This window comes from Sphaeramia orbicularis, unplaced genomic scaffold (genome assembly GCF_902148855.1).
Source record: "Sphaeramia orbicularis unplaced genomic scaffold, fSphaOr1.1, whole genome shotgun sequence".
Classification (NCBI taxonomy): Eukaryota; Metazoa; Chordata; class Actinopteri; order Kurtiformes; family Apogonidae; genus Sphaeramia; species Sphaeramia orbicularis.
The window spans coordinates 70600-88133 of record NW_021941619.1 but is presented as its reverse complement, the minus strand read 5'-3'; the positions used below and the strand labels follow the sequence as shown (position 1 = coordinate 88133).

General features: G+C 31.5%; 1 pseudogene; it reads left to right on the top strand.

Annotated features, from left to right (window-relative positions):
• Nucleotides 1–6038: 6038 nt before the first annotated feature.
• Nucleotides 6039–17534, top strand: part of LOC115416538 (zeta-sarcoglycan-like) — an 82021-nt pseudogene continuing 70525 nt past the window's right edge.

Sequence of the window (17534 nt, the reverse complement as noted above, 5' to 3'; positions counted from 1 at the left end):
TTTCTACATAAAATAATGCTTTGAAAAGATCTTAATCCTTTCAAGAGTGAAATAAATGAACTCTGTGGCCTCTGTTTTTTCATCTTTTTCTCTCAAATTTCATCTTATGTCTTGCACTTCAAAAATTCTATGAATAATCAAATATTTTAATGTGCGCTGTTTTTATTTTTATTTTTATTTTATTGTATTTCTCTCAAATTTCATTTTATTTCTTGATGTATAATCAAATCTTAATGTATTTTAATATTGTATTTTTTCAATCAGTGTGAAGCACTTTGGGCTACAATTTCTATATGAAAGGTGCTATACAAATAAAGTTTTATTATTATTATTATTATTATTATTATTATTATTATTATTATTATTATTATTATTATTATTATTATTATTATCTTTTATCACAAAAATACAATTTATTCTAACATGTGTTGCAACCTACGCTTGTATTTGGGGTGTTTGGATCAGAACGTCTATGCATACATGGGTGGAAGTTGTAGAAACATGTTTGTTTTTAGCTTCAAATGAAAATCGAGGTCTGATTCTGAAATAAAAACCCAATAATTGTTGTTGAATTGGCTGAATAAGAAATAAAACAGCCAGACATCTATACTGAGACTCAACCTGAAAGCTGTGAAAATTAGAAACTGATCATTTTATTGTGCATTTTAAAGTAATATAATCTTTGTCCTATCAGGTTTTACTGGACAGAATAAACCCTTAAAGACCTATAAGTATGTTTGTGGTTTTCGCTACATTTAACATGTCATTAGTAATTTCTTAATATTTCTTATGATATTATCCTTTAAAATTAGGTATTTTCATATATTTGATTCAGTGATCATATAAATGTTCATTAAAGTTCAGAGTAAATTCAAAAAGTAGTACATCAAATCAGGCATCTCTCAATTTTAATAAAACTTTAATTTATTGAACTGTTAAATATATAGAAAAAAAATAATAATTTGAAAGTTGCCACAAAAAAAGTAGGTCTTTAAGGTTTAACCATAATTATTAAAAGTCCTAAAATATGCGTTAGTTGAAATTAGTTTAGTTTAGTTTATTTCAGACACAATACAAAACATGTGGAAGATAATAATAATAATAATAATAATAATAATAATAATAATAATAATAATAATAATAATAATAAACACAAATAAAAAATCAAATAATAGGGAAAAAAATCCATAATAGAAAAAACAAAAAAGAACAACTGTTGTGCCTGAAAGGAAATTATGGAAGTGATCGTTTTGAGTAAAAACTGTTTCAGTCATATTTTGTCTGTTCCAAGTTTTTAGAATGTATCACATGCATCAGTGACTAAATGTATTAATACTGACGAAACACAATGAAATACAAAAATGCAAAGCATAATATTATAATGAATGGTAATCATTAACACAAAATAAATAATTGTAAATAACATTCAATTTTAATTCTATATTTATATAAATACCCAAGTTCTTATTTTACTCATATTTCATTTTTCACTCATTTGTGGTTATTCTCAACATCTTATCTTATCTTATCTTATCTTATCTTATCTTATCTTATCTTATCTTATCTTATCTTATCTTATCTTATCCACTAAAGAAAAGTGAAATGTAAATAAAAAATCAAATGGAAGCCACCACATACATAGCTCTAGGTTTCAGGAGGATTCACAGAGGTTTAATGTGACTTAAATAATAGTTAAACATCAAAACATAAGCTGCGTCATACTGGATTTTCACTTAACCCATAAAGACCCAAACCTAAACCAGCGACCAAAACCATCTACTGCTGTAAACTGTTTAATAACTTCTGATCCATTAATCCTATTAATACATGTAAATAATTGGTGTAAAATACAGTTTGTCGTCTTTTCATGGTCATCAGATATGACCCATTTGGATGTTCAGAGGCTCTGTAGTTACCATGGAAACACTGTTTTCTTGGATCAATTGTTCGATCAATGACAGTGGATGGACACACTTTGTTTTATGTTCAGTTATTGGGGTGGTTTTTGCTGAAAAAGTTACTTTTTTTAAAATTTTTTGTCTGTTTTTAAAGGGTTAAATTAGTTTTTCTTTCATGTACCTTTAGACTCGATCACATTGTTGTCTCCGATCTTCAAAGCCCGAGAGACTGTGGATGAATTATTGAGGATTTTATCACAGGAATTAGAGATTCAGTTTATCATCTTTTCATGGTCATCAGATATGACCCATTTGGACGTTCAGAGGCTCTGTAGTTAGCATGGAAACAGTCATCTTCTACAACACTGGTTCACCAGTAAAACCCATGGCGTTGGATCAGTGACAGTGGATGGACACACTTGTTATGTTCAGTTATTGGGGTTGTTTTTGCTGAAAAAGTTACTTTTTCCTATGTTTTCTCTGTTTTTAAAGGGTTAAATTAGTTTTTCTTTCATGTACCTTTAGACAAGATCACATTGTTGTCGCCGATCTTCAAAGCTTGAGAGACTGTGGATGAATTATTGAGGATTTTATCACAGGAATTAGAGATTCAAAGCAAAACAATGGCTGCAAAATGAGATATTTCTAACAGTGACCAGTTTTTTCCCCCATCATCACATGTTCTGAGTTGGATATTTTAAGATGCTAGTGCAGTAAAACCTATGGAGTTGGATCAGTGACAGTGGATGGACACACCTGATTTTATATTCAGTCTTTACCTCCGCCAGGAGGTATTCTGATCACCTTGCTTTGTGTGTTTGTTTGTTTGGTAGCAGCTTTACAGGAAAACTATTCCAACCATCTTTACCAGATTGTCCCCACAGATAGGCCTAGGCCCTGGGACCAACCCATTACATTCTGGGCCAAGTAGGCCAAAGTTCAAGGTCACAGCAAGGTCACAAAATCTACAATTTTCCTATCATCATTGAGCAATTTTCGGAAATTCATTAAAAATTCAAAATGACTCCAATTAGTGGGGATGGGAATTGATAAGACCTTAACGATTCCGATTCCATTATCGATATTGCTTATCGATCCGATTCTTTATCGATTCTCTTATTGATTGTCATTGGGTGAGGGAATTAAAGAGTACAAACAGGTGTGTTTGCATTAACTGTCTTTTATATTTCCATCTGCACAGAAAATAGAACATATACAGTATGTACAAATAATAAGAACAGATGACACATGGCCTGGTTTGGGGGGGGGGGGGGGGGGGGCAGCAGCAGTGTGCAGTGAAAGTGAAACTAAAGATGCTTTACTAGTCCCTCTATCGCCACATTTCCACTACATGGAACCAGTTCTACTCTGCCCATCTCCCGTTGTTGTGCACCTCATTTCCTTTCCCCTACCTTTGGAAACTTGTATTTGAGGGGGTGTGATGTTTGTTGCCCACACTGGAACCAGAACTGGGCCTGGATGACGGCTTGGCGTTCACTCTGCCGCTAGATTCACAAGCGTCGCTATGTAGCGTATCAAATACGTGACATTCCTGTAAATGAATCCCATGCTGTGGACAAATGTTTGAACATACTGGAGGGATTCCACCCTTTTGAAAACATGGAAGCTTTGACAGTGTTCCAGTGGACCTGGTGTCGTCTTTTTGGACCATTTCTGCCTCAACACCATGTTGGCTACGTTCTGACCAAAACAATGCAGCGTATGTGTGACGTCATCGCACATGCACAACGAAGGCGAAATCGATAAGCAGAATCGTTAAGCAGGCAGGCAAACGATTCCAAGGAATTGAGCTACTGGGATCTGGTCGGTTCCTGATTCCCATCCCTACTGATTAGCCTCCAGTTTGATCCACCTGTAGCTTATAACAATATCTTGTATCTGGCACAAAATTGTCCACATCCACTGTGGAATGTGGACTCTGTGGACATTTCAGTATAACACTGAAAATTCCTTTTCCCACACATTTTTCATCAGAACTCAACAAATATTGATTGGAATTGAATATAATTTGACATACACATGACTGGGACCAAGCTTCAACTTTTTCTGCTGTATGGAACAACCTGGAAACTGTTGACTTTAAAAAGAAACAGTCGATCCACACATGCACACCGTTCGGGGTGCTTGGAGGAGGTTTGTGTTCTCTGCGAGGTAATTATCGTTAACGAAAACTAACGAAATGACAAAAACTACAGCTGTAAAAACATTTTCGTTAACTGAAATAAATAAAAACTAGAATTTGAAGAAAAAAACGATAACTAACTGAAACTGTATTGTGTGTTTACAAAACTAACTAAAACAAATAAAAATTCTGGATAAAATTCCCTTCGTTTTCGTCTTTGTCAATGTCGGATTGATATAAAATGGATTTATTTCCCCCAAGCAATTTTAGCTAGCAACACCATACGACACTTAATGGTCCGTCACTTCTCGTCACTTGTGGTTTCCAGTCGTCTTCTGGTCCCCACTCTGCCTGGAAACATGAAGACTAAAGTTGGGAGAAAGCAGCAGAGTCCTGTCTGGGATTTATTTGAATACAACGGAGAAGAAGAGAAAAGAGACGACAAAACTAAAATTAATATTAAAACTAAACTAAAACTAAGCATTTAGAAAATAACAAAAACTAATCAAAACTATCAAACCTGCTCTAAAAACTAATTAAAACTAACTGACTTCGAGACAAAAAAAAAGTTAAAAATCAATAAAACTAAACTATAATGAAAAATCCAAAACTATTATAATCTTGGTTCTCTGAACACTTCTTGGATTTTTTTTTTTTTTTTTTTTAAGTTACTTTTCGTCAGTTTTCTCTATTTCTGAAATAATTACCTTCAGCTTTAATCTGAGGTTAATGGACATCTACCTGATCAGAAAATTCCCTATTAGAAAATACATGATTTACACTGAAAATATGCAAAATAAGGAAGATAATATAACAATCAGTGGTGATAAATAGGGGTGTAAGAAAATATTGGTTCTGGAATATATCGCGATATTTCATTTCACAATACTGTATCGATATTAAAAAGTACTGTATTGATATTTTTAGGTATTTATTCAAATGCAAATATTGTGGAAGTTCATTTTAGTTTTTTTGTTTTTCTTTTCTTTTTTATATTTTATTTATAATTATTTAACACTATTTTATGAAATAATCTTAGTTTCTTTGTTGGGATTTAACTAAAATAATGTTCCGATGATAATTATAAACTAATAGAATACGAACATTTGAGAAGGATCTTAAACTGTAATGTCTGTGAAATTATTTAAGTTTGAACACAGGAACATTTTTTGATAGAGCATTAGATCCTGTTGTGATCAAATAAAAATGTGTTTAGTATTTGTGCATATTTCTGGTGGAATTCAATTCTTCAAGGAAATCACCATTTTAAAAAAAGAAATAAAGGAAAAATTGCCTTTTTAACAGTATCGTGATATATCATATCATGATCTTAGTGTTGTGATTAGTATTGTATCGCCAGATTCTTGCCAATACACACTCAAAAAAATAATTAAGCCAAAAATGTTGACTTTATGTATTTTAATTACATGTAAATTTTCCATGTAATTTTATTACATAAGTTTAATGTAAAGAGTTGCATTTAATACAATGTTTTTTCTATCATATTGAGTCAGTATGAATAAATTAAATACCTTCAGTCAGATTTGATTTAGTGAATGCAAACTTTTACATAAACTGTGTTTGACTGTGACGCTCAGCCTTTTTATGTGATCTAGTAAATTAAGTTTACTTTATTTGTTTAGATTCACTTCATACTAAGCATATTCACATTATGTTTGACTTTTTCGGATAAATAAACTTTAAATTTCATATATTTCAGTTACATTTTACTTTAAAATATTACTTCATGTTTATTAGAGCCAAGAATCCTTTTTTTGAGTGCACAGTCCTGGTGATAAATCACTTAAGAAAGGTTAAATATAGAGAAAAATTCATTTAGGAACTGACACAGAAGTAGTACTGGGTCTTTATGGGTTAAGATTCTCCGGAGAAAAATTGCGTAAAACTCGTTCATATCCACGACTTTTATTTTGAAACCGGATGTACCCGTTCCTAATCTTTCCCCCTTGACAGCCGCTGACTTCTGCGGTGGATCGGTGCGTTTCATCGGCGTCTTGAAGCCAAAGTGATCCGCAGGAGGAGCACCTGATCCCGCACAGTCTGTCCGCGTCTGACGCACCACCAAACACAACCATGACCAAAATGAAGCTCTGACCGCAGTGAACACGCATGGTTTGGTCTTTTATTTATTTATTTATTTTTTATTCCTGAATGAGTGAAAAGAAAAAGAGGAGGAAGAAAAAAAAGAAGAAGCGTCTGTGTCGGAGCGGAGCTGAATTTGGTGCGTTCCATCTGTGGGAACTTTGTGGAAATATGTAACACAGTGACAGATGAGACTGAAACATGGAACAGTCTGCTACTCTGGACATAGAGACACTTAAGGTAAGAAAATAGTCCGAAAAACTGTGCGTAAAGCATGGGAAGTTTAGTTTAAAGCGCATTTTCTTATGGAAAGTGAGTTTTGATTTTTACGCACGAACTGCGTAAAGGAAGATTTGGAGTGAGGTGGATTTTTCTGGTGCCAATGTTGGCTTCAAAGACCATTTAACCTGCAGAAATCACATTTGTACTTCTAGAAACTGAGAATAAACGCGTTTCAATGCTTATGTGAACCATGTTATATGTATGGACTAAAAATGGAAATTAGTTTTGGCTATTATCTTGCGTATTGGCACATATTGCGTTTATTATTACGCACTGTCCCTTTGAAAACAACAACAACAACAAAAAACAAAAAACAAACTTAAAACTACAGCAGAAACATATATTTAACAAATATACTGGGTTTTGTGGAATTTCAGTTGTATGGGGGGGTTGTAGATGATTTGTTTTTTTTATGGATATATTTATTATTTATTTAACACAAAATATCTAAAAATGATAAGTAAAATCCATATGATGTCCTCAAAAGTTAAAAAAAAAAAAAAACAAAAAAAAAATTAAATAAAAAATCAGTTTATAATGAGAAAACAAAGCATTCTCAATTAAGAAGCTGGAACTGATTTTGACTCTGATCATAAAAATAGTTATTGATTAATTTATAGCTTCATTATTGCAGGTCTGGTTGTTTTATTAAACAGCAACAGGTGGGTCCACTGCTCATATAATTAAATTCAAATTACCATTTAAATTGTTTGTGAAATGTTGAAGATTAATTTTTTGATTGATATATTAAGTATTTAATGCATAAAATATTTAAAAATGGTGGAAAAAACCAAAATGATGTCCTCAAAAGTAAAGAAATAAAATTTAAAAAATCTGGTTACTATGTTACAACAAAATATTCCTCTTTAAGAAGCTGGAATTGTTCATGACTTTGATCATAAAAATAGTTCTTGCATCGTTATCGCAGGTCTGGTTGTTTTATTAAACAGCAACAGGTGGATCCACTGCTCATATTGTTCAGTTCAAATTCCCATTTAAGTCATTTGTGAAGCGTTGGAGATGATTTTTTTGATTGATATATTAAGTATTTTATGCATAAAATATCTAAAAATGGTGGGAAAAACCAAGATGATGTCCTCAAAAGTACAAAAATAAAATAAAAAAAAAAGTTTACAATGAGAAAACAAAATATTCCCATTTAAGAAACTGGAATTGATCATGACTGATCATAAAAATAGTTGGTGATTAATTTATAGCTTCGTTATTGCAGGTCTGGTTGTTTTAATAAACAGCAACAGGTGGATCCACTGCTCATATTGTTCAATTCAAATTCCCATTTAAATCATTTGTGAAGTGTTGGAGATGATTTTTTTGATTGATATATTAAGTATTTTACACAGAAAATATCTAAAAATGGTGGAAAAAAACAAGATGATGTCCTTAAAAGTAAAAAAAATAAAATAAAAAAAACAGTTTACTCTGAGAAAACAAAATATTTCCATTTACGAAGCTGGAATTGATTATGACTTCGATCATGAAAATAGTTTGCGATGAATTTATTGCTCTGTTATTGCAGGTTTGGTGGTTTTATTAAACAGCAACAGGAGGATCCACTGCTCATGTTGTTCAGTTCAAATTCCTGTTTAAATTGTTTGTGAAGTGTTGGAGATGATTTTTTAAAACTGATATATTAAGTATTTTACGCAGAAAATATCTAAAATGGTAGGAAAAATCAAGATGATGTCCTCAAAAGTAAAAAAAATAAAATAAAAAAATCAGTTTACTCTGAGAAAACAAAATATTTCCATTTACGAAGCTGGAATTGAACATGACTGATCATAAAAATAGTTGGTGATTAATTTATCGCAGGTCTGGTTGTTTTACTGAAGCGTTGGAGATGATTTTTTTTTTTTAAATATTGATATATTAAATATTTTACGCATAAAATATCTAAAAATGGTAGGAAAAACCAAGATGATGTCCTCAAAGGTACAAAAACAAAATAAAAAAAAAAACAATTTACAATGAGAAAACAAAATATTCCCATTTAAGAAGCTGGAATTGATTATGACTTTGATCATAAAAATAGTTTGCGATTAATTTATTGCTCCGTTATTGCAGGTCTGGTTGTTTTATTAAACAGCAACAGGACAATCCACTGCTCATGTTGTTCAGTTCAAATTCCCGTTTAAATTGTTTGTGAAGTGTTGGAGATGATTTTTAAAAATTGTTATATTAAGTATTTTACGCAGAAAATATCTAAAATGGTAGGAAAAATCAAGGTGATGTCCTCAAAAGTAAAAAAAAAAATAAAATAAAAAAATCAGTTTACTCTGAGAAAACAAAATATTTCCATTTACGAAGCTGGAATTGAACATGACTGATCATAAAAATAGTTGGTGATTAATTTATCGCAGGTCTGGTTGTTTTATTGAAGCGTTGGAGATGATTTTTTTAAAAAAAATATTGATATATTAAATATTTTACGCATAAAATATCTAAAAATGGTAGGAAAAACCAAGATGATGTCCTCAAAGGTACAAAAACAAAATAAAAAAAAAACAATTTACAATGAGAAATCAAAATATTCCCATTTAAGAAGCTGGAATTGATTATGACTTTGATCATAAAAATAGTTTGCGATTAATTTATTGCTCCGTTATTGCAGGTCTGGTTGTTTTATTAAACAGCAACAGGACAATCCACTGCTCATGTTGTTCAGTTCAAATTCCTGTTTAAATTGTTTGTGAAGTGTTGGAGATGATTTTTTAAAACTGATATATTAAGTATTTTACGCAGAAAATATCTAAAATGGTAGGAAAAATCAAGATGATGTCCTCAAAAGTAAAAAAAATAAAATAAAAAAATCAGTTTACTCTGAGAAAACAAAATATTTCCATTTACGAAGCTGGAATTGATCATGACTGATCATAAAAATAGTTGGTGATTAATTTATCGCAGGTCTGGTTGTTTTATTGAAGCGTTGGAGATGATTTTTTAAAAAAAAATATTGATATATTAAATATTTTACGCATAAAATATCTAAAAATGGTAGGAAAAACCAAGATGATGTCCTCAAAGGTACAAAAACAAAATTAAAAAAAAAACAATTTACAATGAGAAAACAAAATATTCCCATTTAAGAAGCTGGAATTGATTATGACTTTGATCATAAAAATAGTTTGCGATGAATTTATTGCTCTGTTATTGCAGGTCTGGTTGTTTTATTAAACAGCAACAGGACAATCCACTGCTCATGTTGTTCAGTTCAAATTCCTGTTTAAATTGTTTGTGAAGTGTTGGAGATGATTTTTTAAAACTGATATATTAAGTATTTTACGCAGAAAATATCTAAAATGGTAGGAAAAATCAAGATGATGTCCTCAAAAGTAAAAAAAATAAAATAAAAAAATCAGTTTACTCTGAGAAAACAAAATATTTCCATTTACGAAGCTGGAATTGATCATGACTGATCATAAAAATAGTTGGTGATTAATTTATCGCAGGTCTGGTTGTTTTACTGAAGCGTTGGAGATGATTTTTTTTTTTTTAAATATTGATATATTAAATATTTTACGCATAAAATATCTAAAAATGGTAGGAAAAACCAAGATGATGTCCTCAAAGGTACAAAAACAAAATTAAAAAAAAAACAATTTACAATGAGAAAACAAAATATTCCCATTTAAGAAGCTGGAATTGATTATGACTTTGATCATAAAAATAGTTTGCGATTAATTTATTGCTCCGTTATTGCAGGTCTGGTTGTTTTATTAAACAGCAACAGGACAATCCACTGCTCATGTTGTTCAGTTCAAATTCCTGTTTAAATTGTTTGTGAAGTGTTGGAGATGATTTTTTAAAACTGATATATTAAGTATTTTACGCAGAAAATATCTAAAATGGTAGGAAAAATCAAGATGATGTCCTCAAAAGTAAAAAAAATAAAATAAAAAAATCAGTTTACTCTAAGAAAACAAAATATTTCCATTTACGAAGCTGGAATTGATCATGACTGATCATAAAAATAGTTGGTGATTAATTTATCGCAGGTCTGGTTGTTTTATTGAAGCGTTGGAGATGATTTTTTTTTTTTAAATATTGATATATTAAATATTTTACGCATAAAATATCTAAAAATGGTAGGAAAAATCAAGATGATGTCCTCAAAGGTACAAAAACAAAATAAAAAAAAAAAACAATTTACAATGAGAAAACAAAATATTCCCATTTAAGAAGCTGGAATTGATTATGACTTTGATCATAAAAATAGTTTGCGATTAATTTATTGCTCCGTTATTGCAGGTCTGGTTGTTTTATTAAACAGCAACAGGACAATCCACTGCTCATGTTGTTCAGTTCAAATTCCTGTTTAAATTGTTTGTGAAGTGTTGGAGATGATTTTTTAAAACTGATATATTAAGTATTTTACGCAGAAAATATCTAAAATGGTAGGAAAAATCAAGATGATGTCCTCAAAAGTAAAAAAAATAAAATAAAAAAATCAGTTTACTCTAAGAAAACAAAATATTTCCATTTACGAAGCTGGAATTGATCATGACTGATCATAAAAATAGTTGGTGATTAATTTATCGCAGGTCTGGTTGTTTTATTGAAGCGTTGGAGATGATTTTTTTTTTTAAATATTGATATATTAAATATTTTACGCATAAAATATCTAAAAATGGTAGGAAAAATCAAGATGATGTCCTCAAAAGTAAAAAAAAATAAAATAAAAAAATCAGTTTACTCTAAGAAAACAAAATATTTCCATTTACGAAGCTGGAATTGATCATGACTGATCATAAAAATAGTTGGTGATTAATTTATCGCAGGTCTGGTTGTTTTACTGAAGCGTTGGAGATGATTTTTTTTTTTTTAAATATTGATATATTAAATATTTTACGCATAAAATATCTAAAAATGGTAGGAAAAACCAAGATGATGTCCTCAAAGGTACAAAAACAAAATAAAAAAAAAAACAATTTACAATGAGAAAACAAAATATTCCCATTTAAGAAGCTGGAATTGATTATGACTTTGATCATAAAAATAGTTTGCGATTAATTTATTGCTCCGTTATTGCAGGTCTGGTTGTTTTATTAAACAGCAACAGGACAATCCACTGCTCATGTTGTTCAGTTCAAATTCCTGTTTAAATTGTTTGTGAAGTGTTGGAGATGATTTTTTAAAACTGATATATTAAGTATTTTACGCAGAAAATATCTAAAATGGTAGGAAAAATCAAGATGATGTCCTCAAAAGTAAAAAAAATAAAATAAAAAAATCAGTTTACTCTGAGAAAACAAAATATTTCCATTTACGAAGCTGGAATTGATCATGACTGATCATAAAAATAGTTGGTGATTAATTTATCGCAGGTCTGGTTGTTTTACTGAAGCGTTGGAGATGATTTTTTTTTTTAAAATATTGATATATTAAATATTTTACGCATAAAATATCTAAAAATGGTAGGAAAAACCAAGATGATGTCCTCAAAGGTACAAAAACAAAATTAAAAAAAAAAACAATTTACAATGAGAAAACAAAATATTCCCATTTAAGAAGCTGGAATTGATTATGACTTTGATCATAAAAATAGTTTGCGATTAATTTATTGCTCTGTTATTGCAGGTCTGGTTGTTTTATTAAACAGCAACAGGACAATCCACTGCTCATGTTGTTCAGTTCAAATTTCCATGTAAGTCGTTTGTGAAGCGTTAACTGTCAGTTGACTTCGTGGAGGCGTGTCGGAATGGCATCATTAATAACGGCTGACCAGTACGTGAATGCCTCAGGGAGCCGTCCTGGAGCCCTTTGCATATCTCCCTCTTGCACTATATCTCATCCTCTATGCATCCTCCTCTTCAAGAATCCCAGTAAAGTGACAGCTTATGAATATTCTGCCTGCATGGGTTCTCATTATCATTCCGGTCTAGCACGGGGGAGCCGGTAACCTCTGGGTACAGTATGTGCATCTCAGCTCTCTGTGCTGCAGTAAAAAAAAAAGAAAAAAAAAAAAAAGAAAATGAACAGAAAATCAGCTGGTGTCAGGAAAGCACACAGTTACAGAGTGGGTCACTTCTTATCGGTCAAGAAATCACTAGTGCTCACCAGCTCGGAGCTGATCCTGCACTTCCTACTGAGTGACAAGTCTGCAAGTTTGTCTCCAGCTAATGTGTCCCATTTAACCCATAAAGACCCAAACATCCACCACCGAACTAAAACATACAGATATAAACTAGAGCTGAAACAATTAATCGATTAGGTGCTTGAAGCCAACGCAAAAACTCCATTAATCGACTCGAATTGATTGAAGGGAAATATTCTATTGCAGTTTTCCTGATTTTGAAGCTTCTTTGTGCGTCACAATAAGCGTCCGTGTGAAACGCAACAGTGGAACCAATGTTTAACAGCAGAGAAATGAAGGAAATAAAGCTTTGATTCAGGAGAATTGTGGTTGAATGATGTTTTTTTTTTTTTGGATCACTTTGAGTCGATTAACCCTTTCATGCATGAATTATAAGAACCTTAATCAAGATTTTTTTTACCTGAGTATTTTTATTCCTCTTTAGGCATGAAAAAAAAACAATGTGACTGACCATTTTTTATGAACCTATTTTTCATGGAGTTTCAAAAATATCCACTCAGCTGGATATCACGCATTTAATTTTTGAAGTTAAAAAAACATGCATTTACTGGCATACGGTGTGAAAACTATGACATAAAAATAGGGATGCCCGATATTGGCATAAAAATTTAATATCGGTGAATATCGTTATCAGTTTTTTTGCCTATCATTAAAACCGATAAAATAATGCCTTGATTTCGCCAGCATTTACCGACGCGTAAATGAAGCATTGTTTGTAGCTGAAAGAAATGTGCAGTTTTCAAAATTGTACAGTAGAGTTGCCACAGTGTAATAGACTCATGGAGGGAGGGAGAGAAAATAAATAAATATGGCATTTTTTCCACAACTTAAGCTGAAGTATGTATTCTTTGCACAGACAGTGTTTACATTTTGAAAGCTTTGTTGCATTTGAGAATGCATCCAATGGGGCGTCACAATAAAATTAGGCATGATGTGTTAATTCCATGACAGGAGATATGCGATGTTACCTAAAATTAGTTTAATATCCCACATATATCGGCAGCGGTATCGGTAGATATCGGAATCGGAAATTAAGTGTTGGACAATATCGGCATGTCGGTTTTTGGCAAAAAACCCAATATCGGACATCCCTACAGGGTGGGGAAGCAAAATTTACAATATTTTGAGGCAGGTATTGAAAGACAGTGTATGACCAATTAGTTTATTGAAAGTCATGAGAATTTAAATCTTCAAATCATATTTTACTGCATTTCTAACGCTCTTGTTGTCTACCTCAAGTTCAATTGCCATTTTTCTCATGGATTTGGTTGGATCCTTTAGGATTTTGGATTTGAGAGCTTTAATAAAAGCTTTGGTACGTTTTTTGTTGCTTCCTCCACTTCCAGACTTTCTTGTAATAGTTTTGCTCATAGTCATTCTCTTCTTTCCATTATAAACAGTCTTTATGGACACTCCAACTATTTTTGAAATCTCCTTTGGTGTGACGAGTGCATTCAGCAAATCACACACTCTTTGACGTTTGCTTTCCTGATTACTCATATGGGCAAAAGTTTCTGAAAAGGTATGGATAATAGTGTTAGGTATGATTATGACATCAATATATGTTTGGTTTCAAAACAATGGACGTAGTGCCTGCTGAGAAAAAACAACTAAATGTTCATTGTAAATTTTGCTTCCCCACCCTGTACATAAAAACATTTTTAATGTGTTTTCTCACATTTTAACATACTATAACACTAGTTATTAGTCAGATAGTATGAAAAAAATGTTCTTGTAAAAAAAAAAAAAAAAACCTTGTTAATTACAGTCTAATAACAATTAGCATTTGATTTACACTCAGACATGTTAGTGCAGATCAGATTTATCAAGAACAGCAAAGTTACAGTAATGGTATGAATGTCAGTGTAGGAATGATGCACCTCATTGCAAAAATCTAAATCTTACCAAGTGTGTTTTTTCTCATTTCTAGTCTAAATATCTCATCACACTTAAAATAAGACATAATTACCTAAAGAGGAACTTTTCAGCGAGATATAAAAACTGATTTTTAGACAGTAGATCTGGAAAATGTTATTTCAAGAAATCTTACCAAGATCATTTTCACTTGTTCCACTGGCAGATTTTTTTTGTTTGAATTAAGCAAAAAAATCTTGAATTAAGTTAAAAAAAAAAAAAAATCTGCCAATGGAACAAGTGAAACAGATTTGAATAGCTGTCCACTGTAGTGACCACTGTGCATGAAAGGGTTAATTGTTTCAGCTCTAATATAAACTGTTCAATACCTGCTGGTCCATCAATCCATGTAAATAATTGGTGTAAAATGCAGTTTGTCGTCTTTTCATGGTCATCAGGTATGACGTCAAGGGGAAAATAACAAAAAGTAATGCAGTTTGTTCAGGGTCAAACCAAGGTTATTATCGTTGAGGAAAACTAACGAAATGACGAAAACTAGAATTGAAAAAAACATTTTCAATAAAAACTCTAATTAAAAGAAAAAAACGATAACTAACTGAAACTGTATTGTGTGCTTACAAAACTAACTACAACATATAAAAATTATGGATAAAATTCCCTTCGTTTTCATCTTTGTCAATGTCGGATTGATACAAAATCGATTTATTTCGCTCGAGCAATTTTAGCTAGCGGCACCATATGACACTTCACGGTCCGTCACTTCTCGTCACTTGTCGTTTAGTCGTCTTTTTGTCCCCACTCTACCTGGAAACATGGAGACTAAAGTTGGGAGAAAGCAGCAGAGTCCTGTCTGGGATTTATTGGAATACGACAGCGAAGAAGATAAAAGATACGGCAAAACTAAAATTAATACTAAAACTAAACTAAAACTAAACATTTAGAAAACACGAAAACTAATAAAAACTAGCAAACCTGCTCTAAAAACTGATTAAAACTAACTGAATTAGAGAAAAAAAAAGTCAAAACTAAATAAAACTAAACTAGAATGAAAAATCAAAACTATTATAACCTTGGATCAAACCCACAATTGTTTAATACTGAAGTAGTCCTCAGGGTTAACTAACGTAATGACCTTGAACGTCCTCGTCTACACTATTTTGTAATTTATAAACTTTATTTATGAAAAACAGGCTAGAATTATGTAATACAAGTGTGCAGGTTCTTTTATTTTTACATTTGAACATAGAACATACAAGTTTAAAGGTTTTTCAGAGTTAAAGAAGTCCAGTTTTCTTATATAAAACTGAAATAATCATCTTTAAGTTGATTCAACGTCCACATAAAGTCTGTCTTTTTTTAGATACTGTTGTTACAGACTGATTTTATGTGTTTTTGTTTTGTTTTTTTTATTATTGTTATATAAGATTTGACTCCGATCGCCTCCAAAAACCTTCAGATTCTTCTTAAAAAATATCAAATTGTCAAGTCAGCGGTTGCAATGACAGCAGCAAATTTAATATCTGATCAGAGAAAAAACGTAAACAAATACATCAGTTCAGATGCGGTTTACTGATATTCCTATTGCTGTAAAATACCAAATCCTCTTTTTCTAGGATTGAGATAAAATCCATGTAACTGTATGTAAGTGGGTGAGAGGACTAGAGCACAGGTATGATGTCAAAGGGAAAAATCAGATAAAGTAATGCAGTTTGTTCAGGATCAAACCCACAATTGTTTCATACTGAAATAATCCTCAGGGTTAACTAACGTAATGACCTTGAACGTTCTCATCTACACTCTTTTGTAGATGATTATTTTATTATTCTGTTGGTTTTTTTTTGTCATTTATAAACTTTATTTATGAAAACCAGGCTAGAATTATGTAATACAAGTGTGCAGGTTCTTTTATTTTTACATTTGAACATAAAACATACAAGTTTACAGGTTTTTCAGAGTTAAAGAAGTCCATTTGTCTTATATAAAACTGAAATAATCATCTTTAAGTTGATTCAACGTCCACATAAAGTCTGTCTTTTTTTAGATACTGTTGTTACAGATTGATTTTATGTGTTTTTTTATTGTTATATAAGATTTGACTCCGATCGCCTCCAAAAACCTTCAGATTCTTCTTAAAAAATATCAAATTGTCAAGTTATGGGTTGCAAAGAAAGCAGCAAATTTCACATGTGATCAGAGAAAGGACATAAATAAATACAGAATTTCCAGTGCAGTTTAGTGATATTCCTGCAGCTGTAAAATACCAAATCCTTTTTTTCTGAGAACGAGATAAAATCCAAGTAATTGTAAGTGATTGAGAGGACTAGAGCACAGGTATGATGTCAAAGGGAAAAATGCACAGAAAAATAAAATAAAGTAATGCAGTTTGTTCAGGATCAAAACCACAATTGTTAAAGCAGAGTAATGTAATGACCTTGAACGTCCTCATCTACACAGTTCCAACTTCGTAGAGGCATTTTGCTTCCATCAAATCCAAAATTCCCTCATTTTTTATCTTAACCCTTAAAGACCCAAACCACCACCAGCGACCAAAAGCATCCACTGATCTAAACTGAACCACTAATCCTATCAATTTTTGCTGATTTGAGAGTCTAATTGCAGAAATGGAATGTAATGGGATAAATAATTATGTTTTCAGTCATTTAAAATCACATAAATTAGATTATATGTGATCAAACATAATATTCTGACACCTACAGTGAAATGTTATTGACCCATAAAGACCCAAACATCTACTGATCTAAACTGTTTAACACCTGTTGATCCATTTATCCTGTCAATTCATGTAAATAATTGGTGTAAAATACAGTTTTTCATCTCTTCATGGTCATCAGATATGACCCATTTGGACGTTCAGAGGCTCCGTAGTCACCATGGAAACACCGTCATCTTCTACAACACTGATTCACCAGTAAAACCCATGGAGTTGGATCAATGACAGTGGATGGACACACTGGGTTTATGTTCAATTAATGATAGATTTTACTGAAAAAGTTGCTTTTTCTGCAGTTTTCTCTATTTTTGATAAAATAACCCTCAACTTTAATCTGAGCTTTTATGAACATCTTTATGATCAGTAAATTAAACACAGGAAAACACATGA